We start from the raw sequence: 27,579 nt of genomic DNA on the forward strand, positions 1-27,579 counted from the left end.
ATACTTTTCATTCATTAGTGTGAGGAATGCTACAGCTAGAAGACTGGGGACAATAAGTGTTAGAATGTTAATTATAAACATTTTGTTAGGGAGAGGAGTTGAACAGCTGATAATAAATGTTTAAGTTTTACATAATTACTGGGCTCTGCCACCCTAACAAACCCTGTTCTCAGGCAGGGTGTTTTAATGAATTAAGATTATATCATTAATTAGTTTTAAGGCGCTTTTGTAAAGTAGACCTTATTTCTCTTGTCTTTTCGTACTGGGAGAAATATTAATAGATAGAAACTGACCTGGGTTACTCTGGTGTGAACTCATATCACATAGGACTTTAATTGTTGAACAAACTAAACTTTAATAGCAGTTACACCATTGGGATGTCCTGATCCAACATCGAGGTCCTAAACCCTACTGTCGACATGAACTCCAGAATAGGATTGCGCTATTATCCCTAGCGTAACTTGCTCCGTTGATCAATTTTTTGGATCAATAAGTGAAGATATTTTGACTAGTTGGTCTAAATTTTAATCATTCAGAGGCTTTTTTGTTCTCTGAGGTCACCCCAATCAAAACTGTTAACCCATATAAAAGTTTTGTTATCCCTTGATGGTTTAGTTCCTTCTTTGGGGGGGCGTGCGGTTATTAAAGCTCCATAGGGTCTTCTTATCTTATTTTGTCAATTTCACTGATTAAAATTAAAAGACAGTAAAACCCTCATATGGCCATTCATACACATCCTTATTCAGAGAACAAATGATTATGCTACCTTTGCATGGTCAGGATACCGCGGTCATGTGACAGATGTCACTGGGCAAGCAGTGCCTGTAATACTAGTTACGCTAGAGGTGATGTTTTTCATAAACAGGCAAGATTTGTATTTGCCGAGTTCCTTTTACTCTTTTTAATCTTTCCTTAGGTGCATACCTGTGTCGGGTTAACAGTAATTTTAATAAATAATCTAACATTGACTTAGGTTTATTTGTTGTTAACTACCAGTGATATCTATTACCTATATAAGCTTATGCAAGGACAAATATTTCTTGTTACTCATATTAACATTATTGCTTCTATTAATTGATTAGTCCAGTATTAAACTAGGAGTTGATTTACTTATTGCTGGTATTAAGGTAAATGTGTTGTTGCACTTGAATGCTTTCTTAATTGATGGCTGCTTTTAAGCCAACTATGGTGTTATTTTTACTCTCTAGATAAGGTTGTATCCTGTTTCTAAAAAGCTGCAACTTTTTAGATTAGTATTTAAAAATACATTAAAATTTATGATTTTTTAAATAGTTTTTAAGGTTGAACTAAGATCCTTTTCCTGGACAACCAGCTATCATCAGGCTCATTAGGCTTGTCACCTCTACTTATAAATCTTCTCACAAGTTTGCCACATAGATGAGTTTGTTCTAATAAGATGTACATAAGTAGCTCGTCTGGCTTCGGGGTATTTAACTTAACTTCTCTTTGTTAAAAATTTCAGTTAAATCATTATACGAAAGGTAAAAGGGGAAAGCTTTACTTTTTATTACTTTTAATGCTTCTTTCATCATGCCCTTACGATACTTTCTCTATAGTGCCAAAAAATTTTTAATTTCTATCTCCTCTACTTTAAATATTGGGTGAATGATTTATTTAATCTGCTTATAATAGTTGAATTTGTGGGAGGTTTGGGCTAGATTTAGTTCAAAGTGTCCATACACTATGAAATCTCCTGAGTGTAAACTAGGTGCTTTTGTTTAAGCTATACTTTGATTTATCCAAGCACACTTTCCAGTATGCTTCCCTTGCTACGACTTTATCTCCTCTCATATGTGTGGTACTTGCTAAGAAGTTATAAGAGTTATTAATACTTGAGAAGGGTGATGGGCGGAGTGTGCATGCTTCACGGCCTGACTCAACTAAGCACTCTATTCTTAATTTACTACTAAATTCTCCTTTGGTTTTTAGTTTCATCAAAACCTTTGTATAATAAGAAATATGTTCTTGAAATAGAAAATGTAGCCCATTTTTTCCCATCCTGTAAGTTACACCTTGACCTAATGTTTTCATGTATAATAATTATGCTTACTGTTACTCCTTTTTAGGGTTTGCTGAAGATGGCGGTATACACACTGAATTAGCAAATGCTGGTGAGGTTTTTCAGGGTTTATTGATTACAGAGAGAACACCCTCCTCTAGAGGGGAATGAAGCACCATCAGGTCCCTTGAGTTTTAAGCTATTGCTAGTAGTACTCCGGCGAATAATTTTGTTATGATAATTATTTGCGTGTAGGGCTAAGCATAGTGGGGTATCTAGTCCTATTTGGGGTCTTAGCTGTCATGTGATCAGTAATTGTTAAAGTCACTTTTGTAGTTCATTTTTAAATAGCTATAGCTTTTTAAGGCTTAGCTAGAACTTTATTTTTTATTATTCTTTAACACATTTTACACCGATTTTCTATTAATTTGGGTTAATCGTATGACCACGGTGGCTGGCATGAAATTTACCAACCCTAAATAACATAACTTAGTTGAACTTTCATTTATGGCTTAATTTTTATCACTGCTGTTTCCTGTGAGGGCATCGCTAAGCAAAGCATTATGAGCTACTATTTTAGTGTGCTTGATACCTGCTCCTTTTAATCCTTCATGATTTAGAGGATAGTCTGCTTAAGTTATTATGGTAACACTAAAACCTGGTAAAAAACTGAGAGTACTATACTAATTTTCTTTCTATAAACGTCCATTCATTTTAGAAGAAAAGTAATAGGAGAATCAACTTCTCTTATTTTCTATTTTAAAACAGCAACACAGGTCAGTCTAATGAGAATATGGATTATGCTTTCCAGGACATGAAAAAAGTGTAAGTCAGTCACTGAGAGCTGGTATCAACTCTTACCTCCCTCTAATTTTCCCCCACTCATCTCTTACTTTGTACTCAATCTATAGATACTTCTCTACCCAGGTAGAGCAGGGGTCAGCTAACTTATTCTGTAAAGGGTCACAAAGTAAATATTTTTGGCTTTCTGGGGCCTAACATCTCTGATGCAACTACCTAACTCTGCCACTATAGCTTGAAAACAGCCATACACAATATGTAAAAGTTAAGAGTGGCTGTGTTCCAATAAAGCTTTATTCACAGACACTAAAATCTGAATTTCATATAATTTTCAAATACATAAAATAGTATTCTTCTTCCAGGATTTATTTTCCCCCAACCATTTAAAAATGTAAACACTATTCTTAGTTCATGGGTCATGCAAAAACAGGCAGCAAGCTGGATTTGGTGGTGTGCAGACCCCTGATGGAGAGACTTGCTTGTAAGGCAGAGATGCAGTAGGTGACTGGCCCTTCTGTACCTCAGTCAACTGCTTCTTTATCTCTAAACGTAAAACCTGACAGGAAATAATTCTTATTCTACTTTTCAGTCATTTGCAAATCACCTTTCTCTCAAAAAAAGACGAGTTATAATTCTTACTTTCAGGTAGTAACTTCGAAAAATTTCAAGAATTGCTGAAAGAAAATACATCTGGATATCAATTACCTTACCAATAAATAATGTTTCATTCCGCTGAAGAATAAAAAATCTAAAGATAAATAAAAACTATCAAAGAAGGTAGCAGATCATGTCCTAAATATTTTTATAATACTCTGTCCTATGTGCCTTGTCAGGAGATTGCAAACCTCACTGTACCCAATAATTATGACAGAAAAGGAAGGAAGGAAGGAAGGGAGGGAGGGAGGGAGGGAGGGAGGGAAGAAGGAAAGGAAAGGAAAGGGAAGGGAAGGAAAGGGGAAGGGAGGGGAGGGGAGGGGAGGAAAAGGAAAAGGAAAAGGAAAAGGAAAAGGAAAAGGAAAAGGAAAGGGAAAGGGAAAAGAGAAAAGAGAAAAAAGAAAAGAAAAAGAGAAGGCATACTGCTGAGCTCAAAATGAAGATTGAATATATCTAGTGAAACTCACCAAGTTGTAAAGATTCATCTAAGAGGAATGCAGAATTTTCCAAAGGCATCTTACGCTGTGACAAAATCAGCTTCTACGTTTCAGCAGCTTTACAGGAAAAACAAAAAACAAAAAACAAAATCTGTAAAACAAGGGCAGCTGTGGAAATAATGTTAACCAAATTCTAAGTAACAATACCGCCAGTATTTTTTCCCATCCACATATACAGCATTAATTGGGGCTTCCTATGTGCCAGGAATAGGGGATGCAGCAATGAACATGTCAGATTCCATCAATTCCTCTGGGAGCTCAGTCTGTAGGCCAACTCCAAATGGGACGAAAGGCTTTAAGAATCATGATGGTGTGAAGGGAAAGCATGGCAGAGATACAAACCAGGCTGGTGGGAACTGGTTAGGAAAGGTTTCCTAAAAAAGAGGCAATTAATGCAAGCATGAGTAGGGTCTGACCAAATAAAGCAAGAGGGGAGGGGAGAGAAAGAACATGTTTCATTAGAAGGGAATGGCATGTTCAAAGGGCCAGATGTAGGAGAGGATATGGCATTTGTGTGCAAGTAAAAGAAATCTAGTATGGCTGCTCAGAGTAAGAAAAGTGATGAGAAGGTCATTCTCTGAGATGAGATGGGCAAGGGAGGAAAGTAAGAAGTGAAGCAATTTGCCCTGCGTCACTCAGTCACACAGGGCTAACAGCAGAGACCATTTTAAACTCTCACCACTTGACTGCAATATATTAGCCATTCTGAAGCTCTTCCCAGTCCCCTAGCCTCAAGGGTCTTAGAGGTTGACCCCTGGGAAGGAAGGTGAGTCAAAGTCCTGTGGAGGATGATCCTTTCAGGGGGCTTTTGCAAAGGCCTGAGGGAAAACTGCCAGCCTCCCTATGAATGGATGAATTGATCAACTGACCATCAGGGGCCCTCCTGCAAAATGATGGGGAAGAAGTCAGTATCAGCACCATTCTCAGTTACAAATTAATAGTTGCCAAGCATTTTACTATGTGTGAAGTCCAGTTCTAAGTGCTTTACACGTATTAACTAATTCAATCCTCACAACATCCCTATGAGGTAGGTGCTTTTATAACCCTATATTTCCAGTATGGTTTTATGAAATAGCCCAATCATGGTCATTAATTTTTATTAACAATTAAAATTAAAATTATCAGAAATGTTAATGATACTTCTTACCACAATATTAAAAGCATTTTAATTACCATTAAATCAGAAAAGTACTATTTTAAAGATTAATTAACAAAAACAAAAGACTTTACAACATTAATTTGGTTATTTCTCTGTTAGGGAAAGAGCTGGGAATTTTGTTTCGTGCTCATTCATTCACTTACTATGATAGGTTCTACATATCCAATGATTAGGGGAAAAACACACCAAATTCCCGCCCTCATGGAGTTTTAGTCATTGAAATACAATTGGCAATTATGTTTTTGTAACATATCCTAAGTTTTTTGAATGAATGAAGAATCAACAACCATACAAAATCTGATGCACAGAGGAAAATTAAAACCTGAGGGGAGTGGACTGTGAATAAAATATATATATACATGTTAAAGAAGGAGGAAGAGGAAGAATAAAAAACTGCTCCACTAAAAAAGGGAACCCTTGTGCACTGTTGGTGGGACTGTAAATTGGTGCAGCCATTATGGAAAACAGTATAGAGGTTCCTCCAAAAACTGAAAATAGAACTACAACATGATCCAGCAATTCCACTTCTGGCTGTTTATCCAAAGAAAACAAAAACACTAATTTGAAAAGATATATGTATCCCTATGTTCACTGCAGCATTATTTACAATAGCCAAGATACAGAAGCAACCTAAGTGTCCTTCAATAGATAAACAGATAACAAAGATGTGGTGTATACACACACACACACACAGGAATAGTACTCTACCATAAAAAAGAATTAAATCCTGCCATTTACAACAACGTGGATGGACCTTGAGGATATCATGCTAAGTGAAATAAGTCAGACAAAAAGAAAAAAGAAAATGGTTATGAAGAACCTAGGGGCAGGACAAGAATAAAGACGCAGATGTAGAGAATGGACTTGAGGACACGGGGAGTGGGAAGGGTAAGCTGGGACGAAGTGAGAGAGTAGCATGGACATATATACACTACCAAATGTAAAACAGATAGCTAGTGGGAAGCAGCTGCACAGCACAGGGAGATCAGCTCTGTGCTTTGTGACCACCTAGAGGGGTGGGATGGGGAGGGTGGGAGGGAGACGCAGGAGGGAGATGTGGGGATATATGTATATGTATGGCTGATTCACTTTGTTATGGGGCAGAAACTAACACACTGTTGTGGAGCAATTATACTCCAATAAAGATGTTAAAAAAAAAATAATGCCAATACTGAATTATTTCACTCATATGTGGAATCCAAAAAACAAGAAAAATAAACAAATGAAACAAAACAGAAACAGACTCAGAGAGCATAAACTGCTGGGAGAAGAGGACGATGGATGAAACAGGTGAAGGGGATTAAGTGGTATAAAACTTCCAGCTATAAACTAAGTCAAGGGGATGTAATGGGAATACAGTCAGTAATACAGTAACAACTTTGTATAGTGACAGAAGGTAAGTGGACTTATTCTGATTATTTCATAACGTATAAAAATATCTTATTACCACGTTGTTTACCTGAAACTAATGTTGTATGTCAAGTATAACTTAATTAAAAAAAAAAATCTGTTCCACTGAGGAACACACTCATGAAGAATGAAAAAGAGAAAAGAGAGCACAGCAAAGTACCGGTAATCAGCCCACAATGATGAAGTTCCTTAAGGGACTCAAAACAGTTATGAAGATAAAAAGCAGATGAATATTACACAGTAGAGGATTCAAGACTATAATCTAGTGAAGAAAGATTATACCTTAATCCAGCAGTCTTCACACTAGGGACCAGATGGTTTTAGGGAATCAATTTCCAAATCCTTCATGTCTGTAATTACCAACCAGCTACTAGAACTAATATCAAGGTCAGAGCATCATACTGCTTTCTCCTTTCCTACAGTGTATTTTATATTTTCCTTCTTCCAGTTCACAAGAGAAAGATGTATCTCTTACACATCTAAAATTCACTACAATGCATTTCCCTGTAGAAATATCCAGAATACCAAAGGAATAATTTTAAATATTGATATCAAGGGAGTATCCTCTAATGGAAGTACCATATATCCAAGGTGGTCTTGTCTTTCCCTGTCCCATACACCTCTGTTAAGAACAATATATGACATTAAAAAGCAGATATTCTGGCTTGGCCCCAATGCACTGTTAAAACTTCAGGATGTGAGAATTAAAAAAACCTTCTGATTAAGAAGCTCATCTGAGAGAGAATCCAATGAAAACAGTGATGATAAATATTGAAGACAGCTAGAACTTAGTTCATCCAGGTTAAAAGCTTGTGGCCAGACTCCTTACATAATTTATATAGAATTATTTAGAACTCAAGATCTGGGAGGCATCTTAAATTAGAATTCAAGATCTGTACTTTCACCATTCTCAGAGAAATGAGAAAGAAATTAGTACATTCTATCAATCACCTGTGTCTTGTGTCTGTGACGTGAAGATATTTTACATGATTTCAAAGAGTTGAAAAGACCCCTTACTTCAGTTAATGTCATATCTTCAAGTAAACGTAACACATACCAAAGTTAAGTTAGTGTTTTGTATTTTCTTGAACATTTATGGAGAAACATTTTTATTAACTTTTATGAAAAGAATAATGCACACAGTAAATCCATATTTTTTTAAAAACTGGGACAAGTCTTTACACTGTCACTTTCCAACCATTTCTCTGCTTGTTTTTCATTCCTATATGGACATATTACATATAGATTAGTTTAGCAGGAATATACTGTAAATCCTACTATAAATGATATACTAAACAAAAGCATAAGTGTTTTGTAAACTTCACACTTATTAGTGACCCAACATCTTTTCTTTTTACTATTAATTTCCACTGAAACCAGTCTCATCCTAACATATACATAATATTCATCTATGGATACATAAATTCCATGAAAAGAAAAGTCCCCTCTGAAGAGATACATTTACATTTAGTAATTGTTTAATAATAAAATCAATAATACACTTATGTTATACTCGTAATAATTATAATTCCAAAAAAAGTTTTTCTGTTAACACTTAGACCATTATGGTCATAGTTAATAAACATTCTGAATTTCAATTTCTATTCATATTTTTGATGCCCAGAAGCATTCTTCAAGTATTGAAAGAAAGGAACTGCCAACCCAGAATTCTATATCCAGACAAAATATCCTTCAGGAAAGAGAGGGAAATTAAAATATCCACAAATGACAGAAAACTAAGAGAATTTGTCATCAGTAGACCTGCCCTAAAAAAAGGAATGACTATAGGAAGTTCTTCTAACAGAAAGGAAATGATAAAAGAAGGAATATTGGAAAATCAGGAGGGAAAAACTGCAAAGAGGAAGAATATGGGTAAATAGCCTTTTTCTTCTCCTAAGTCTTCTATATTATTTTTGATGATTTAAGCAAAAATTATTAACACTGTGTGATACAGTTCTCAAAATATAGAGAGAAAATATAAAAGGCAATCACATTAGAAATGGAGGGGATGGGTAAAGGGAGTTAACCAGTAGACTGTAATAAGTTACCTATACATAAAGTACCTAGAGCAACCACAAAAAAGCTATCCAAAGAGATACAATCAAAACATTATAAATAAATCAGGATGGAATCCTAAAGTGTTCAACTAACCCACAGGCTTCTTTTTCGCTCTCCCACTACTACTGAAAAAGGAGCTGAGTTAATGCACAAGATACTCTATCCCCAGGCAAGACAGGAGTGAAACAAGTTTGAGGACATTGATGAGTCACATACTCTAAAGGCAGAATTTTCAAAGCATTTATAATATCAGTTTTGGCATTACTCTCATGCACTGCTGGTGAGAGTAGAAATAGGTGCTGACTTATGGAGGACAATATATCAATATATTAACAAAATTATAAACGTTCCTACACTTTGGTCCAGCAATACAGGGGTTATAACAAGCATTTTTTAAAATGAAACGAAATAGAAAAAAAAGTCAAAGTACAGGACACCTAGTAATGGTTAGGATATTTCCTGTAACTGTTGTTTCAGGTATGTGTTTATTGAGTGTGTGGGTACTGGGTCACAACATAAAACATATTTCTTACTATAGGCTGTGGTCAAAGAAGTTTGGAAGCCACTGTTTCACCTCAAAAAGACAGCCTGAGGCATAGGGACAAGCTGACACTTTGGAAAGGGAGGGTTCAATGCCTGGATGTGAATAAGTGAAAGGGAAGAAAGGCATATAAGGAGACAAAGCAAACCCAAGGTGGTCCGTTACCGAGCTACGGAGAGCCATGAGAAACATGGCCTCTTTGGGGTGAATGCAGAGGAGATGAGGAAGGGAGAGAATTTATCTGACTGGGGCCAAAGAAGCGACAGAAGCAATCCATCAAAGTTTGTCCCCCAGAGTGTGAATTCCTAAAAGGAATTTCTTGCTTTCCTCAATGACACCGTTTTCTTTTTTTTTTAACTTTTTATTTTATATTGGAGTATAGTTGATTAACAATGTTGTGTTAGTTTCAGGTGTACAACAAAGTGATTCAGTTATATATATGTATCTATTCTTTTTCAAATTCTTTTCCCAATTAGGTTGTTACAGAATATTTAGCAGAGCTCCCTGTGCTACACAGTAGGTCCTTGTTGGTTATCCATTTTAAATATAGCAGTGTGTACATGTCAATTCCAAATTCCCCAACTATCCCTCCCTACCACTTCCCCCCTGGTAACCATAAGTTCATTCTCTAAGTCTGTGAGTCTGTTCCTATTTTGTAAATAAGTTCATTTGTATAATTTTTTTTTAGATACCACATATAAACAATATCACACGATATTTCTCTTTCTCTGTCTGACTTACTTCACTCAGTATGACAATCTCTAGGTCCATCCATGTTGCTGCAAATGTCATTATTTCATTCTTTTTAATGGCTGAGTAATATTCCATTATATATATATATATGTACCACTTCTTTATCCATTCGTCTGTTGATGGACACTTAGGTTGCTTCCATGTCTTGGCTATTGTAAACAGCGTTGCAATGAACATTGGGGTACATGTATCCTTTTGGACCATGTTTTCCTCCAGGTATTATGCCCAGGAGTGGGACTGCATAATCATATGGTAGCTCTATTTTTAGTTTCTTAAGGAACCACCATACTGTCCTCCATAGTGGCTGCACCAATTTACATTCCCACCAACAGTGTAGGAGGGTTCCCTTCTCTCCACACACTCTCCAGCATTTTCTGTTTGTGAATTTTTTGATGATAGCCATTTTGACTGGTGTGAGGTGGTATCTCACTGTAGTTTGGATGTGCATTTCTCTAATAATTAACAATGTTGAACATCTTTTCATGTGCCTCCTGGCCATCTGTATGTCTTCCATGGAGAAATGTCTATTTAGGTCGTCTGCCCATTTTTTGATTGTGTTGTTTTTTTGATATTGAGCTGCAAAACCTGTTTGTAAACTTTGGAAACTAATCTCTTGTCAGTCACACCATTTGCAAATATTTTCTCCCATTCTGTGGGTTATCTTTTCGTTTTGTTTATGGTTTTCTTTGTGGTGTAAAAGCTTTTGAGTTTAATTAGGTCCCATTTGTTTGTTTTTATTTCCATTACTCTGGGAGATGGACTGAAAAAGATATTGCTATGATTTATGTCAGAGAGTGTTCTGCCTATGTTTTCCTCTAAGAGTTTTATAGTGTCCAGTCTCACATTTAGGTCTTTAATCCATTTTGAGTTTATTTTTGTGTATGGTGTTAGAGAATGTTCTAATTTCATGTTTTTAACATGTAGCTGTCCAGTTTTCCCAGCACCATTTATTGAAGAGACTGTCTTTCCTCCATTGTATAGTCTTGCCTTCTCTGTCAGAAATTAATTGACCAGAGGTGCATGGGTTTATTTCTGGGCTTTCTATCCTGTTCCATTGATCTATAGTTCTATTTTTGTGCCAGTACCATACTGTTTTGATGACTATGGCTTTGTAGTATAAACTGTAAAAAACACAAACACGTGGAGGCTAAACAATATGCTACTAAACAACCAATGGATTACTGAAGAAATCAAAAAGGAAATCAAAAAATAGCTAGAGACAAATGAAAATGAAAGCACAATGATCCAAAACCTATGCGATGCAGCAAAAGCAGTTCTAAGAGGGAAGTTTATAGCAATACAATCTTACACCAGGAAACAAGAAAAATCTCAAATAAACAACCTAACTTTACATCTAAAGCAAATAGAGAAAGAAGAACAAGCAAAACCTAAAGTTAGTAGAAGGAAAGAAATCATACAGACCAGAGCAGAAATAAATGAAACAGAGACAAAGAAAACAACAGCAAAGATCAATGAAACTAAAAGCTGATTCTTTGAAAAGATAAACAAAATTGATAAACCTTTGGCTAGACTCATTAAGAAAAAAAAGGCAGAGGACTGAAATCAATAAAATTAGAAATGAAAAAGGAGAAGTTACACCTGACACCACAGAAATAAGAAGAATCATAAGAGACTACTACAAGCAACTGTATGCCAATAAAACAAACAACCTGGAAGAAATGACAAATTCTTAGAAGGTACAATCTCCCAAGACTGAACCAGGAAGAAATAGAAAAAATGGACACACCAATCACAAGTACTGAAATTGAAACTGTGATTAAAAACTCCCAACAACAAAAGTCCAGGACCAGATGGCTTCACAGGTGAATTCTATCAAACATTTACAGAAGAGCTAACACCTATCCTTCTGAAACTGTTCCAAAAAAACTGCAGAGGAAGGAAAACTCTCAAACTTACTCTATGAGGTCACCATCACCCTGATACCAAAACCAGACAAAGACACCACAAAAAAAGGAAATTACAGGCCAATATCACTGATGAACATAGACGCAAGAATCCTCAACAAAATACTAGCAATCTGAATCCAGCAATACATTAAAAGGATCATACACCATGATCAAGTGGGATTTATCCCAGGGAAGCAAGGATTTTTCAATATCCACAAATCAATCAATGTGATACACCACATCAACAAACTGAAGAATAAAAACCATATGATCTCACTAGATGCAGGAAAAGCTTTTGACAAAATTCAACACCCATTTATGACAAAAACTCTCCAGAAAGTGGGCATAGGGGGAACATACCTCAACATAATAAAGGCCATATACGACAAACCTACAGCTAACATCATACTCAATGGTGAAAAGTTAAAAGCATTCCCTCTAAGATCAGAAACAAGACAAGGATGTCCACTCTTGCCACTTTTATTCAACATAGTTTTGGAAGTCCTAGCTATGGCAATCAGACAAGAAGAAATAGAAGGAATCCAAACTGGAAAAGAAGAAGTTAAACTGTCACTGTTTGCAGATGACATGATACTGTACACAGAAAATTCTGAAGATGCTACAAAAAAGACTACTAGAGCTCATCAATGAATTTGGTAAAGCTGCAGGTTACAAAATTAATACATAGAAATCTGTTGTATTTCTATACACTAACAACGAAAGATCAGAAAGAGAAATTCAAGAAACAATCCCATTTACCATCACACCAAAAAGAATAAAATACCTACAAATAAACCTACCTAAGGAGACAAAAGACCTGTACTCTGAAAAGTATAAGACGCTGATGAAAGAAATCAAAGACGACTTAAACAGATGGAGAGATATACCATGTTTTTGGACTGGAAGAATCAACATTGTCAAAATGACTATACTACCCAAGGCAATCTACAGATTCAATGCAATCCCTATCAAATCAGCAATTTTTCACAGAACTAGGACAAAAAAATCTTTAAATTTTTATGGGGACACAAAAGACCCCAAATAGCCAAAGCAATCTTGAGAAAGAAAAACGAAGCTGGAGGAATCCAGCTCCCTGACTTCAGACTCAGTGACACCATTTTCTTTGCTTACTTTTTTAAGGTAAATTTTAAATAATGCATGTGGCTTCATTTGTGGTTCACATTATATTTCTATTGGATAATGCAAGTGTAGAGCCTGGAGTGCTGCAATTTCTCTTTGCACTCAGCAGCTGATTTGTCGAAGAGATGTGAAACATCTTCTGCTGTGATTTTTCTTTTCTTTGCCATTATGGGCAGAAATGAAAGTTTCTGAATTCTCAACTGTGTTCAATGAAAACTAAAAGCAGCCTACAAAAATAGTGTCTCCAGGCTTCTTTAATAACGTCTTGAAAGATGATGCAATAACTTGGCCAATACAAAAATTAGACTGAAAAAAATGATGCAATAGCGACAAACTTTTCCATATTCTATCACCCTTCTACACAATTCCATTATTCTTCTATTTTCAAGTTATCCTTTAATGAAAGATAGCAATAACTGGTGAGTCATGATAAAAGAAATCTTAAAATGTTGAAACACAATGTTTAAAGGTAAGAGAATATAATTAATGAAAAATTGAGATTTCTTCAATTTTTTAAAAGTACATTTTGCTTTGTTCTTTAGGAGACCTCAAAGAATAATAATCATGAAATACTAGTCCTTATAAGTAGTTGGAATGCTTAAAAAATCAAAAAGTCTAAAATTAAATCCAATGGATACTGATGGTATACTAAGGGTTAATCAAAAATTGGTAAGTAAAAGGTAACTGATAAAGCATTTTTCTTGTCTGTCCTATCAAACTATATTTCAAGGTAACCAAAGAGACCTAATTGGTGAGGGGTAGTCCTTCAAAGAATTTTAGCTAATAAGAACAAAAAGAAATTACATAAATAGATGGGCAACAATCATCAATGGATTTTAAAGCCATGAGGAGAAAAAGTGATAGTGAATTGCACAACAAATCATGCTGTCACCAAATGAGTGCAACTGATCCATCTTACCATCTCCAAAAGTGAGACAGACATTATGCACCTCCCAATGTAATGAAATATGTAGTACATAGTACTATTTATAAAATGTTCTTGTGTAAAACAGTCACGCTGGAATCTATCAGATCTTTATATTGTATATTCTTAACAGTAGCAATGTCACACCCAGGGGTGAAAAATATCTTCAATAGTAGTATATTAAAATGGTTTCTTGCCCTCCAAAGCACAGTGCTATATCTATTCTTGGGTTTCAGAGAGAAGACAATAAAGGAAAAAAATGTCTAAAAAGGGCCTTTAAAGGAGTAAAAAAAAAGAAAAAAAAGGTTGAGAAACACTGATTTAGATCAAACTTTCAGTTTAAATTAATATAGAAAAGGAATATGTAAAATGGCATCAGGAAGAAGCAATCAGATAAATCTAGAATGTGAAATATTATACAGAACAACTGATCTAGTTTCTTCAACATGGAGGGAAAAAAGGGAAAAGGGGGTGGGGGTTGTCAACTGTCCTAAATTTTAAAAAGCCTCAGAGCCTTTAGTTTCAGAAATATTTACATTTACATTTAGAAATATTCACTATGAGTTAAATGTGGAATATGCTTCAAATAGCTTTAGGAGAGGGTACATGGGTGAAGGTATGGATGAAACAAGACAGGTTCTGAGTTGATAGTTATTAAAGCTGGGTGATCGGTAGATGGGAGTTCATTATTCTATTCTGTATACTGTTGTATATGTTTTCCATTACAACAAAGTATGTGTTATTTGAGGAAGATTTTTCATTGTTAAGAAATGGGAGCATTACTGTGTAATACATACCTGTGGCAAACATTTTCTATCAAAGGTGATCTACAAACTGATATCACTCTTCTTCCAAATAAATTGTACTCATAAAAAAAAAGGACTCAAGAAACATTACAACCAATTGTTAATACCTCATTTGAATCCTGATTCAGACAATATCAAAAAGTACTTTTGAAACAACTGAAAAAAATCTGAATAAGGACTAGGCATTATATGATATTAAGAAATTATGGTTAATTTGGTTAGATGTAGTAATGACATTGAGTTTATGTAAGAAAATATCCTTATTTTTTAAAGAAACATAGAATTACTTAGGGGTGAAGTGACAATTTCTTTCATTCTTTTCTTTCTTTCTTTCTTTCTTTCTTTCAAGAAAACCTGGAGAATGAAAGAGATAATGATGACAAACACTCAGTTTTGCCTCTCTTCCCTTTGGAAAGCCTACTGGTAAGACAGCACAGAAGAACAAAAAGTAAGATCTATAAAACAATGAAAAGAATGGAGAAGGAAGTTATGAAGAGATGAAATGATACAGTAGATTTCTGGAGAGCAGAAAGCAGATGCAAGTGTATTAACAGGTTAAGCACACGCAAAATTCACACATAAAGGGACTACAGTGGAGTTCTGAGTCAATCGTCCTGAGACTCTAGGCTCTAGAGTTAGCAGGTACAGAGGCTGAATACAGGTGACCTAGGAAAAAGCTCTACCTGTCTCCTTTCTCTGCACCCCTTCCCTGGCTAAGCAAGGCCCAGCATCACCCCTAGGCCCAAAACTGCACCACTCTTTTCTAAAGAAATCTAGCAGAAATTTAGCAAACTGCTCAGAAAGAAACTAGATGGATGTTAGTGTCCACAGAGCTCATGTCAATATGACAACCGGAAAGCTCCTGAAAATAGCAATAGGTTCCCTGCTCTTAGGCTCTAAACCTAAACTTGCCAGCAGACAAGACACTCCATCTATGTGCAAAGAATTACCAACCAGTCTTTTCAAACAGAGATGGCAATTGGAAAAAAAATCCACCTATACAACAAGAAAAAAAACCCACCATAGCTACCTAAAATAATCAAGATAATCCTGTAGCAATATACATGAACCAACAATAATAATTTCTAGTCATATGAGGAAAAACCGCAGCTAGAAAAAGAACAAGATAAATAAGTAGATCAACTAACCCCAGAAGACTCATACATTATTCAGGGTACAGAAAAAAAGGATAAAAAACAAAATATCTTTAAGATACTCCTAAAGACACTGCATTCAATACAACAAAAACAGAATGCTACATATTTAACAAACAATGACATAGATTTTACTACACCAAGAACTGTTGTAAATGCTTTACAAATATGAACTCCTTTGCCCACAAAGTAGTTATTATCCTCATTTTGTAGTTCAGAAACTGAGCACAGAGAGGTTAAATAACTTACCCAAGGTCACATGGTTATTAAGTGGTGGAGCTGGGATCTTAACTCACACAGTCTGGCAGTCTAGTTCCACTGTATATGCTTTTAACTACTATACCATGTTGCCTCTTGAAATGATATGAACAAAAAATAAGCAAAGCTACTGGAATACTTACAGTCTGGTTACAGACATTCACAGAAAAGTAGGAACATATAGTTGAAGAAATCTGTCAGAATATAGAATAAAAAGGCAATGACAGAAAACATGAGAAGAGATAAAAGACATAAGGATCAAACCAGAAAGCCAAAATTCTGCTGGTGAGCATTCCAAAGTGGGAGAACATAGAAAACCAAGAAATATTACCAAAAAAATAATGGAGAACATTTCCCATACCTGGAGGGAGACATCTGCATTTCAACTGAAAGGGCCTACCTACCCCAGAGAGTTCAGATAGAATAATAAGAACAATTCATACCTAGACACGTAACTATAAAATTCCAGAACTACAAAGACAAAGGTAAGATACTAAAGCTTCCAAAGACAAGGGGAAAGGGTCATTAAAAAGTAACAAGACTCAAGAGTAGCACCAGATTCCTACCATCTTGATATAAACAGAACAGAGCAAAACCCATAAGTCCTAAAGGAATTTAATCTAAACCTAAATTTCTACACCCAAACTATCAAGCAGTTATGAATGAGGCGAAAGCCATGTTCAGGCATGCAAGAATGTTTACATCTTAAGTACCCTGTATATGAAAGTTAATTTAGAATATACTCCAGCAAAAAGAAGGAGAATGCCATAAAAGACAAAGATGTGATATCTAAGAAACAGTAAGTCTAACCCAGAAATGCAGTGAAGGAGTATCTCAGAATGACAGAAATACAGCAGGCTTCCAACCCATGAAGACTGAAAGAGAAAGTAGGACAACTCTAAAAGGGATGTCTCCAGGAAAACCAGGGATTCCATCCAACAAGATGGAACAAGACATTGTGATTCAAGCAGGAAACATTTTGACCAAGGAGAAAAAGGCAATTACAGACTGTAGGGGGGAAAGATGAACAATATTAAGCAAACTAATCAGAACATAAAGTCAGAATATAAGGCAAACTAGTGGCATGACTGTGAAAAAAACTTATGAACTGTAAGTAAAGATAACAAACCTTACCTTGATATCACATATTTTATTTTTTGAGTTCCATTATCATAACTTTGTACCCATGAAAAATAAATAGCTCAATGATTAACTGTAATTTATTTTGTTCAGCTTTTAGAATCAACCTACCAAAAAGACTGAATGTCTTAAATCTCATTACATAACAGAATGCAAATGTTATGTGATCAACCTGGTCAAACACAAAAGAAAAGGTAGAAATGGAAGTGAAGGAGTAGAAAAGACAAGATGGAGAAATGGATAAAGGCCCTACTATCCTTATCTTACACAGTAGGGATTTAAAATATAATGTCTAAGAAACATTTTATTTACAGTGGCAAAGGTACTAATAAAAGAACTAATTACAATGTTTCACACTTTGAGATGAAGAGATATGAGAGATTAAGGACAGTATAAGTGAATTAAATCTTCATCTTTCTTAGAAGAATCAAGAGAATAATTTAAAGTCAATTAATCAAGAAATAAAAGCAGATCCCAACAAAGAAAAGTCTGGGACCAGATGGCTTCATGGAAAAATTCTCCAAAACATTTAAAGAAGAATTAACACCAATCCTCCTCAAACTCTTCCAAATAATTAAATAGGAGGGAACATTTCCAACCCATTTCATGATGCCAGCATTACCCTGATAGCAAAACCAGAAAAAGACACAACAAGAAAACTACAGACTAATATTCCTGATGAATAATGATGCAAAAATCCTCAACAAAATACTAACAAGCCAAATTCAATAGCACATTAAATGGATTATATACCATGATCAGGTGGAATACAAGGATGGTTCAAAACATGAAAATCAATCAGTGTCATATACCACATTAACAGAATGAAGGGGGAGGAAATATCACCTCAATTGATGAAGAAAAAGCATCTGACAAAATTAAACACTCTTTCATAATAAAAACACTAAACTAGAAACAGAAATAAACCACCTCAACATAATAAAAGCCATATATGAAATGGTCACAGCTAACATCATACTCAACAATGAAAACTGAAAGCTTTTCCTCCAAGATTATGGACAAATCAAGGATGCCTACTCACATCACTTATATTCAACATCGTGCTCAAAGTCCTAGCTAAAGCAATTAGGCAAGAAAAAAAAAAAGTCATCCAAATATGGAAGGAAGAAGCAAAAAATTACCTCTGTTCACAGATCACATATGCAGAAAATATCTATTCAGTAATAATTGATATGTTTTTTATCTTTCATTCTAGTAATGTGGTGTACACATTTATTGATTTGTGTATACTGAACCATCCCTGCATCCCGGGGATAAATCTAACTTGATCATAGTGTCTGATTCTTTTAATGTGCTGCTGAATTCAGTTTACTAGTAGAGTTTGTTGATAATTTTTGCACCTATATTCCTCAAGGATTTTGGCCTGTAGTTTTCTTTTCTTGTAGTATGCTAATCTGGCTTTGGTATCGAGTGTTCCTTCTTCTTCAATTTTTTGGAAGGGTTTAAGAAGGATTGGTGTTAATTATTCTTTAAATGTTTGGTAGAACGTTTCACCAGTGAAACCATCTGGTCCTGGCTCTTCTTTGCTGCAAGGCTTTTGGTTACTGTTTCAATCTCCTTATCCATTATTGGTCTGTTCAAATTTTCTACTTCTTCATGATTCAGTCTTGGTAGGTTGTATGTTTCTAGGAATTCATCCATTTCTTCTAGATTATGATTGTTCATAGTAGTCTCGTATTTTCCTTTGTATTTCTGTTGTGTCGGTTGTAATGTCTCCTCTTTCATTTCTGATTTTTTTTTGAATTTTATTTTTTTTTAATATACCAGGTTTTTTATTAGTTATCTATTTTATACATGTTGGTGTATATATGTCAGTCCCAATCTCCCAATTCATCCCACCACCACCACCGCCCCCTGCCACTTTCCCCCCTTGGTGTCCATACATTTGTTCTCTACATCTGTCTCATTTCTGATTTTGAATCTTCTTTTTTCCTTAATCCAGCTAAAGATTTGTCAATGTTATCTTCTCAAAAAAAAAAAAAAAAAAGACAAACAAAAAACAGCCATTAGTTTCAATTATCTTTTATATTATTTTCCTAGTCTCTTTCATTTATTTCTGTGCTACTCTTTATTTCCTTCCTTCTGCTAACTGCTTTAAATGTTTTGGAGCATTTTCCTGTGAAGCCAACTGGTCCCAGGCTTTTCCCTTCTAGTTCCTTGAGGTGTAGTTAGGTTGTTTATTTGTGATCTTCCCCCCCCCCGAATCTAGGCATTTATTGCTATGAAATTCCCTCTTACACTGCTTTTGCTGCATACCATCTGTTTCGGTATGTTGTATTTCCATTTTTGTTTCTTTCAAGGTATTTTTTAATTTCCCTTTTGATTTCTTCTTTAACTGATTGGCTGTTTAGGAGTGTGTTATTTAATTTCCACACAATTGTTAATTTTTCAATTTTCCTCTTATTGATTTCAAGTTTAACACCATTGTATGGAAAAGATAGGTGGTACAATACCAATCTTATGTTTGCTAAGGCTTGTTTTGTGACCTAACGTATGATCTATCCTGGAGAGTTTCCACGTACACTTGAGAATACGTATTCTGCTGCTGTTGGGTGGAATGTTCTGTATATGTCTGTTAGGTCTATTTGGTCTATGGTATATTTCATGTCCAGTGTTTTCCTTCATTCTTCTAGATGACCTATCCATTGCTGAAAGTGGGGGTACTGAGGTCCCCTACTATTACTGAATTGTTGTCGATTTCTCCCTTAAGATCTGTTCGTATTTGCTTAATATTTTTAGGTGCTCCAATGTTGCGTGCATATATATCTGCAATTGTTATATCCTCTTGATGAATCAATCCCTTTTTCATTGTATAATGACAGTCTTTGCCCCTTGTTATCGTTTTTGATGTAAAGTCTATTTTGTCTGATATAAGGTTAGCTACCCCTGCTCTCTTTGGTTTCCATTTGCATGGAATATCTTTTTCCATTCCTTCCCTTTGAGCCTACGTGTAACCTTAAGGTGAAATGAGTTTCTTATAGGCAGCATATAGTTGATCTTGTTTTTTAATCCAGGCAGCTACTCCATGAGTTTTGACTGGAAAATTTTATCCATTTACATTTAAAGTAATTATTGATAGGTAAGAACTTTCTCATGCCATTTTATTAAATGTTTTCTGCCTGTTTTGTAGTTCCCTTGTTCCTTTCTCCATCTTGTGATGTCTTTCTTTGTGAACTGATGATTTTCCATAGTGGTATGCTTTGACTCCCTTCTCTTTATCTTTTGTCTATCTACAGCAGGTTTTGTTTTATGATTATCATGAGGCTTACATAAAACATCTTCTAGCTATAACAGTCTACTTTAAGCTGACAACTTAGATCACATACAAGAACTCTAATCTTTTACTTTATGCTTTTGATGTCACAATTTACCTCTTTTAATACTGTGCATCCATTAACAAATTACTGTAGCTATAGTTACCTTTTTTAATATTTATTTGGCTGTGTTGGGTCTTAGTTGCAGCAGGTGGGATCTTCGTTGCGGCACGCAGGATCTTTAGTTGCAACATGCGGGATCACTAGTTGCGGCATGTGGGATCTTTAGTTGCGGCATGTGAACTCTTAGTTGCAGTATGTGGGATCTAGTTCCCTGACCAGGGATTGAACCTGGGCCCCCTGTATTGGGAGGGTGGAGTCTTAGCCACTGGACCACCAGGGAAGTCCCATAGCTATAGTTACTTTTAACACAGTTGTCCTTTAAACCTTTATATTAGAGTTAAGTGATTAACTTAACCACCATGTTACTCTCAATACTCTCATATTATCTAATACTCTGAATTTGATTATATACTTACCTTTACCAGTATGTTTTACATTTCCATATGTTTTTATGTTACTAATTAGCATCCTTTGCTTTCAGCTTGAAGAACTCCTTTCACCATTTCTCATAAGGCAGATCTAGTCGTGATGAATACCCTCAGCTTTTGTTTGGGAAAGTATCTCTCCTTCATGTATATAAAACAACCTTGCTGGGTAAAGTATTCTTGATTGGCAGTTTTCTTCTTTCAGCACTTTGAATATATCATCCCCCGTACTCCTGGTCTGCAAAGTTTCTGCTGATAATTCTGTTGATAGCCTTATGGGAGTTCCCTTGTATGTGAAGAATTTTTTTTATCTTGCTGCTTTTAAAATGGGCTGGATTTTACAGAGTTGTATTATAACATGTCTTGGAGATCATTTTCAGTTGAAATTTTGGGGTGACCTGTTAGCTTCAACCCTCATGAACTTGGATATCCAAATCTCTCCCCAGATTTGGGAACTTCTTAGCCATTATTTCTTTAAATTAGCTTTATGCTTCTTTCTCCTTCTCTTCTCCTCTGGGATTCCAATAAGGAGTAGATTGTTTCTTTTAACGGCATTCCATTATTTACACAGGCTTTCTTCACACTTTCTCATTCTCTTTTCATTTCTCTGATTGGATGGTTTCAAATGACCTGTCTCCTCATCTGTTATTTCTTTCTTCTGCTTGGTCAAATCTGCAGTTGAAGATTTCTAAGAAATCTTCACTTCAGTCATTGTATTCTTCAACTCTAGGATTTCTGTGTTCTTTTACTAATGGTTTCCATTTCTTTGTTAAACTTCTCATTTTGTTCACTCATTGTTTTCCTACTTTCATTTACTTGTATGTATTCCTTTAGTAGTTCAGTGAATTTCTTCAAGAGGATTATTCTCAATTCTTTGCCAGATAGTTCATAGATCTCTTCCTTTAGGGGCAGTCATTGGAGTTTTGTTAGTTTCCTTTGATGGTGTCATGTTTCCCTGATGATTCATGATCCTTGTGGCTTACACTGGAGTCTGCACATTTGAGAAAATGGGCACTTCTTCTAGTCTTTACAACATGCTTCAGCAGGCAAAGTCCTTCACCAGTCAGCCCATCCAGAGATTCTGGGTGACACATAAGGTGGTTTCCACAGGCAAGTTTACTGCTGGAGCCATGGGGTAGGCAGGTGTGGTGCCTGGGTCAACAGGTGGGCAGGCCAGATGCTTGCATATTCAGGGACCATCCTGGTGCCTGGGTACAAAAGGGAGGACCTGATTCAGGGCCCACAGAAGCCGGTCTGGAGTCTAGTTCCACATGGGCCAGACTTGAGCTGGGGTGTGTCAGGGACCTATGGTCATGGTAGTTGGCCAGGTGCTGAGCCCAGCTGGAAGTCTGCGTTCACAGGCATTGATTAGGAACCAGGGGCCACAGAGGCAGTTGGTGCTGGCATGTGCCAGGACCTGGGTTCATGGTAAACTGCCAGTAGCCTGGTGCTATGGAAGATGCCCAGGGTCATGGAAGGCAGCTGGTGCTGAGGTGAGTCAGGAGCCTGCTGAGGGCCTGGTGCCACAGTAGTTGACCAGCACCAAAGTAACCCTGTAGCCTGGGTTCACAGCTGGCTAGTGCTACAATGGATCAGGGGACTGGGTTTGCTGGAATTCTCATGACCTGGAGCTGAGGAGTCGCAGGAGCTGCCTGGGGCCACTGGAGCTGACAGACACTAGGTAGAGATGGGACCTGGGTTTGCAGGAGCAAAATGATGTTTTGGCAAGGGATGAGTGATAGGAATCCCTATGCTGCCAATTTGGTCTGATAATGAAATCTCACATACTATTGCTAATCTTTAATAATTAAAGATTTTAGAAACTTAAAAATAAAGTTTTGAACATATGGTTTAAATCTTACTACTTAAATAAAATGTGTTTGACCAACTAAAGTTGCCAGAGCATTAATTTTCTTAAGTGGATGATTAGTAGACTATTATGAGTGAGAACTCTCAACTGGCACAAACTAGAGAATTTACATTTGGGCAGCTAAGTTATAATGTGAAATATTACTCCCACTTACAGTTTAGTATTCCAGTGGTGTGAAAGTTAATCTCAAACTCCTTAAGGAGCTTAGAGTCTAACTGGATTATATACAACTAAATATTCTTTTAGATAGGAAGATAAATTGCAAGACTATCATTATATACAATAATGTTAAAATATTTGCTAAATATGAATAGAGTAAATATACATAAAAATGCAGTTGTTTCTGCATTTACTTATGCTCAAAAACTATTGAGTATATACTATGGCCAGGCATTTTAGGTACCAGGGCTGTATGACTGAACAAAACCAAGTCCCTACCATTAGAAACTATGACTTATGTTAGCAATATAATATTTTCATTTTTATTCTTATAATATGTACGGAAAGCACTCACTAGTAACACCTTTAGAGAATTTTAAAATGTCAGGGCCTTCAAAAAATGGTAGTGAGAGGCAGAGTGAGCCTAGCCTAAGGAAGAAGAGATACTCTCCTCTAAACATATACAGGCATGTGACTTGATGAGAGTTGAAAGAATAGAATAAACACGTGTTTCAGGTTGGGTATTGTTCCAGTGGTGCCATTATACTCTTGCTGTATACTGTAAACCATATGATTATAATAATTATTTTAGGGCTGGTAATCACAATGTAGTACAACCTAGGTTAAGTGACAAACACACTTATAGAACATTTCATTACTATTGGATCTTTTAAAACATGCATTAATGTTTCAGAACAAAGACAAACAAGAAAACGTCAAAGATTTATTGAAAAGCAAAGTTTTAGATTGTGCCTAGAAGTCAGTAGATAAGTTCCCAATCTCCTACACCTTCAGCAAGTACTTTGTAATTGATTTAAGTATAGCCATAAAGATCTTTAATTATTAAAATGATGTAAATTACATTCCAAGGCAGAAAAAGTCCTAATATTATTTCTAAAATACTGAATTTTTAAATGTTGAAAAAGTATTTGGAGACCAAGACTTTATTGCTATAAAGATAAATTACTAACACCATATTCCGTAAATCTTCCACTACGTTGGGGATTTATTTTCGGTCTTTTTGATGATTTGCTGTGTAATGCTGTTCCTCTAAGCTAAGTGTTTAGATTTAATCCCTATACGTTTAATTTTCTTATGTGTAAAGTTACTTGAATTATCAAACTACAATATACTGATAGTTTCAGAGTGTCAAGCTGTAAAAACTGGCTTGGCCAGTCAATTTGGGAAACTGGAAAACAAATATTATACACATTCAACAAATGACACTGAACTAGTCTGCCTATATACGTTTTCAAGTAATATTAAATCACAGGGCAAAACTTCTTTCTCTTTTGCCCTAAACCTTATCTATAGTCCCTCTCTCATAGTGAATCTGCAAAAAGATGTAATAATATTCTGAAAATAGATAATAACTACAGCAACAGGTTGTGAATAAAGCAATATAAAGTGGCATCTTAAATAATAACCAATACCTTCACTATATAAGCAGTAAAATTTTCATATAGTTATTTGTCAAATGTCCTTGTTAAAGATGTCACTCTTCACTTATATTTAAAATATTCCCTAGAAATTAAAGAGACATTACCTTTGAAATATATCATAAGTCCTCAGGGGCTGTGAGTATAGGCTTTGATTTTTATTTCCTGACCCAAGTAAGTGCCCTTTTGTTGTCTGAAAGATGTTTATTTAGATTAAAATCTTAAAGTACTCCAAATATTTTATATGAATCTTTTACTCACTACTGAAATCGAATTAACTATTTCATCAATTAAAGATAAGTAGTATATGCCCAAAGTCACAGAAAGCTGCTTGCTATCTTCATTTGTAAGTGGAAGAGAAGACTGGCAACTGGTGCCTGAAAATTTTTTTTAATACTTTCAGTATAAATTAATTTTAATCAAATATCAAAAAAAACTAGAGCGTTTTTTACTTTATGCAAAGGAATAAAGTTACACTTAACATTTACTGGATAATAAGCTATTGTGCAAAGAGAGTTTATAAGCTTTTATTTTGTTTGTATATCCTGTTAGTCTCTTAAAACTTGCATATTATTGATGTAATACATGCACACGGTTTTAAAAAAACAAATAGTAAAAAACTGCAGTCCTGTTCGCTAGAAGCATTCACTTTCACCTACTTGTCTGTAGTTTTTATATTTATCTCTATAATTATAAATAACATGTCTGTATTTCTTGACTAACTTCAAATTATGTCTACTAACTCCTTGCTATGAAACAGGAAGATTTAGTTCACATATACTGTCTTCAATCTGCTTTCTTCTCTCCTCATTCCAATGGCAATCAATCCTATTTGAGCACTTGATATGTAGTTATTAAGACTGAGAAACTGCATTTTAAATTTTACTCAACTTTAATGAATTTAAATTGCTAGATGTAGCTAGTGGCTATCATATTAGATGGGCAGTTCTAAATTATTCCTACCTTTAGGAATGTACAAAAGTTTTCTTTTCTTTATGATCTAGTACTACAATCAATTTTTGTATATGTTCTATAAATGCTTGGAGAGAAGGTATAGTCTCTATTTTCAAGGTAGGGTTCAGTTTATCCATCAAATTTTGCTTATTAATTGGGATATTTCATTGTTCTATAGCCTTAATTTTTTGTTCACTTGATACACTTTGGTCTAAGAGAGATCCATTAAAGTCCACCAGTAAAGTTTTTCTGAATAACTTTCCAGGATCACTTTTACTTTTTGAATATTAATGCTCTACTATTTTTGCAGGTATATTTGGTATTTCTTCATTGTAAATTATAAACTTTACAATCAAAATACCCATCTTTGTCTCATTTAATTCCATCTTCTCTCTATATTTACATTTTACAGATAGTTCTATTATTTTAATAAGGTTTTTATTAAAATAATACTTTTATAATCGTATCATATGTATTGAAGTCCGTCTTCCATTTCTTCACGTTACCTATTAGTTCTCTACTATAAGCTACGTTAAGATGTTACACTTTCTCATCACCAGATTTCAAGCAAAAACATGATCTTTCTTACAGTCTACCTTTCTGCTGTTAGGTATACTTCTATTACTACACTTGTTGATTTTAAATGCTATGGACTTGTAGTTACTACACAGGAGGCAACTAGCATACTTAGCACACTTATTCAAGCTCCCACCTTCTTTTCCCTTTTCCTTCTGAATTGTTAGTTGTTTCATTATTAGGGTATAGAGCAGACTAAGGTCTGCTTAAATATCAATTTCTCAATGAAGACCTTTCTGTCCACACAATTTAAAATTATAAATCCCTCTGTCCCCACCCCAACACTCCAGCCCCCTCCCCTGATTTGTTTTCCTCCATAGTATTAATTAATCACCATCTAACATACATTTAAGTTAAGTTTCTCATCTGGTTTCCCCCAGTTGGAATGTAAGCTCCCCAAGGGCAGGTCTTTTTGCATTCTTTGTTCACTGCTGTAACAGCAGCAACTAGAACAGTGCCTGGCACACAGTAGATGTTCACTAGGTACTTGCTGAACAAATAGGATAAAGTCCACTACTAAAAGTATATTCAAAAACTGTTGAAAAGCTTTACTGAGAGAAATTAAAGGCCTAAATGAATACAGAAGTATATTATGTTTATGGTATTGGAGGACTTCCATTACCAGATTTAAAGCTACAGTAATCAAGACTTTGAGGTACTGATGTAAAGATAGATATAAAGTTCACTACATAAAATAGAGTTCAAAAAAAGACCCACACACATATGATTAATTGATTTTTGACAAAAGTGACAAGGTAATTCAGTGGAGAAAAAGAATAGTCTCTCAACAAATGGTGCTACAACTGTATATCTATGTGGAAAAAAAATTTTTTAAGAATCTCAACCCTTTTTCATATTATATAAAAATCAACTGAAATGAAACATATACTTTAAAGTAGACGAACATTTCTTAGGACACAAAAATATGAAGCATAAAAGAATTAATCAATTTGATTTCATCAAAATTTAAAACTTTGCTCTTCAGATACCATTAAGAAAATATAAAGGGCAGCCATAGATCGGGAGATCAAATTTTCACAATTCTAATAACTGATAAAAGCCTCATATCAGAATATATTTACAAAAACAAAAACAAACCTCTTACATCTCAGTAAATGAGCAAACAACCCAATGTTTTTAATGGGCAAAAGATCTGAGGAGACACCTCACAAAAGAAAATATATGAATGACAAATAAGCACACATAAACATGCTCAATACCATGTCATTAGGGAAATGCAAATTAAAACCACAATGAGATATAACATTACATACCCACTAGAATAGCAGAAATTCAAAAACGCTGACAATACCAAGTGTTAGCAAGAATGCAGACCAACTGAAAATCTCACATTGCTGAAGGGAATGTAAAATGGTAAAACCACTTTAGAAAACAGTTCATCAGTGTCTTATGAAGTTAAACATATAATTACCATACAGCCCAGCAATTCTATTCCTACATATCTGCCCAAGTGAAATGAAAACACATGTCCACAAATGTTTAGCAGTTTTGTTTATAATAGCCCAAAACTGGAA

General features: G+C 35.2%; 1 protein-coding gene across 8 annotated transcripts in view; it reads right to left on the minus strand.

Annotated features, from left to right (window-relative positions):
- Positions 1–27,579, minus strand: part of CLOCK (clock circadian regulator) — a 142,350-nt gene that overhangs the window by 100,089 nt on the left and 14,682 nt on the right. For all 8 annotated transcript variants that reach the window (XM_061192321.1, XM_061192318.1, XM_061192315.1 and 5 more), the window contains one exon: positions 3,943–4,029. The gene's annotated coding sequence lies outside the window, so the exon portion shown is untranslated. The remainder of the gene's footprint in view (positions 1–3,942; positions 4,030–27,579) is intronic.

The sequence above is a fragment of the Eubalaena glacialis genome, chromosome 5 (genome assembly GCF_028564815.1).
Source record: "Eubalaena glacialis isolate mEubGla1 chromosome 5, mEubGla1.1.hap2.+ XY, whole genome shotgun sequence".
NCBI classification, from domain to species: Eukaryota; Metazoa; Chordata; class Mammalia; order Artiodactyla; family Balaenidae; genus Eubalaena; species Eubalaena glacialis.